This window comes from Berghia stephanieae, chromosome 13, assembly GCF_034508935.2.
Source record: "Berghia stephanieae isolate SIO BIC M18660-M18661 chromosome 13, UCSD_Bste_1.3, whole genome shotgun sequence".
NCBI lineage: Eukaryota > Metazoa > Mollusca > Gastropoda > Nudibranchia > Aeolidiidae > Berghia > Berghia stephanieae.
Genome location: NC_088372.1, coordinates 34,378,085 through 34,380,584, shown reverse-complemented (window position 1 = coordinate 34,380,584; position 2,500 = coordinate 34,378,085). Strand labels below are relative to the sequence as shown.

Below are 2,500 nucleotides of genomic sequence, written 5' to 3'. Positions count from 1 at the left end.
CGGATCAAACCTCCGAAGTCCCGATTTTCACGACTGGCGGATCAAACCTCCGAAGTCCCGATTTTCACGTCTGGCGGATCAAACCTCTGAAGTCCCGATTTTCACGTCTGGCGGATCAGACCTCTGAAGTCCCGATTTTCACGACTGGCGGATCAAAAACTCTAAAGTCTACAGACAAGCTTTGCGCACCACGTTTTATTTGATTTTGGGTGGATCAGACCTCTGATGACATCAGATCAAATAAACCATGGCGGGCAAAGCTCGGTATGTAGATTTCAGAGTTTTGATCCGCCGACCATCGGTGTATTAGGCTGTGTTCTCAGCTCGTATTTGTGACATTCGCCCCAAAAATACTGCAATAGGGTTCAACAGTCGTGACGTCACTTCCTTCGTAATGACGCATAGTAACTTAGTCGCTGGTTCTAAACTATCGGGACAATGGCGGACGCCCTTTTGAAATTCTTCTCCGACGAGCACAAAAGTGTATCCAGAGGAGAAAAAACATTACAAATCTTTTTTTTTTTTTTTTGACTTGTATACATCCCGAAAACATGACATGTGACAAAGTTCTAGCCAGCGTGAAGAATTAAAAAGTGCCGGTTTTCTTCGTTGAGATCCAAGCTGCTTGTTATTGAATCCTATTGATGCTTTGCGTCACGTTGAAAACAAAAACAAGTCATAACATCCGCCAGCCAGATATAACGTACCTCCACACAAAACGATGTTTCACCTGAAACGTTTATTGTCTGATTGGTAGAATTGTGTGAGAACTACTCATAAAAATGACTGGCTTAAAACAATAACAAAGAGCTGAATGACGCCAATCGCTACTAAGTTATTCGAAAAAGAGCAATAAAATGGAACAACTTCGTTTTCATCAGTTCAGTTAAACAATGTAAAATACCCCCCCCCCCCCCCCAAAAAAAAATACAACAACTAATAAACAAAATAAAAACCAAAGACAAGAACAAAAAAAAAAAGCAACAAAAAAAATACAACAAACAAACAAAACAAAAAAACAACAAAAAATAAAACCCCAAAAAACCCAACGAAAAAACAGAAACAAAACAAAACAACACCTGGCGATCTCGAGATCTAACAGATAAGCGGAAATAGTTTCTCAAATGTTAAAAAAAAAAGCTGTAGACAGACAGAGAGAGTATCAACGTTGTCCACACTTTTTCGAAACTGTGAAAAGCTATAGATAGTTCGAAGATGACGTCACTCAGGCCTTTGTTATTGTTCTTGCCATCCGCGTTTGTGAGTTGTTCTCACTAAACTGTATTAACCAGACTATAAAACTTCATGGTTACACAGAGTTTGTGTGTTGGTCCGTTATACTTCCGGATGGCAATGTTGTGAACTCCATGGCCAAGCGCATTCTATCTATAGCTAACTCTAGATAGTATGCGCTTTGCTGAGAAGCTCACAACATTGCCATCCGGAAATATGTCATACCAACACACAAAACTATGTGTAATCATGAAGTTTTATAGTCTGGATAATACAGTTTAGTGAGAATTACTCATAAATAACGCGGATGGCAAATAACAAAGACTCGAGTGACGTCAAATTCATTCTGTCTATAGTTTTGATGCCAGTGTCGCATCGGCAATAGGGAAGAAAGGTGTGATGTCAAAAAACAAAAACAAAACCCAACTGGTTCCTATTTCATTGGAAGTGTAAAACCACTATTCGGGAGGACTGGAACCATCCATACCGTGTGTAATTTCATCTTCTGGTTTCAAAATGATGGCATCTTATTTTCTAGTCTAAATATTAATAAATGCTGGTCGTCAATAAAAGATCATCCATCATCTCTCTGTTACGTCCCGTAATCCCAAGAATCTGCCTTGATATCCCGCTACTGAATGATGTAACCTTTATGTAACCTGTTCCTTGTTAGTACTTGTTGTGCGGCTATGTGGTCTAGTGGTATGACACTCGCTTTCGGATCGGAAGGTCCTGGGTTCGAGCCTCGCGCTCGGCGCATAGTTGAGTCCTTGGAAAAGACTCTTTACTCACATTCTCTCACGGTACTCGGGTGTAAAATGAGTACCTGGCCGTTAACAGCGTTGTCTTTGTCCGAATAATTGTAATATCGCCTAACAGGCGTCATGTCCCGTCCTACATGTTAAATGTTGATTGTTGACCAGGGACCCCTTGTAAAGCGCTTTGAGCACATTTTAGTGGATATTGCGCTATATAAAAGCTCAATTTAATTTATTTAATTACTCCGGAGGACTGGTTACATACACACTCCCAAGGATTTAGTAGGAACCAAAAGATTAGACGGATTGATGTCACGACATCCCCCCCCCCCCCCCCTCTGATGTCACGACACCACCCCCCCCCCCCCCCCCCCCCCCGCGCCCTTTCTGTCGTGGTGAATACGGTCTGATCTCATGTCTGGTCGGGGGTAGCATTCGAAAGGGTTATAGATAGTTCGTAGATGACGTCACTCAGGTCTTTGTTATTGTTTTTTTTTTTGCCATCCGCG

At 41.6% G+C, this 2,500-nt stretch overlaps 1 protein-coding gene across 3 annotated transcripts in view; it reads left to right on the top strand.

Moving 5' to 3' along the window:
• The window catches only part of LOC144959164 (cyclin-dependent kinase 14-like), a 143,343-nt gene that overhangs the window by 102,725 nt on the left and 38,118 nt on the right, over nt 1–2,500 (top strand). The gene's annotated exons all lie outside the window — the stretch shown is intronic.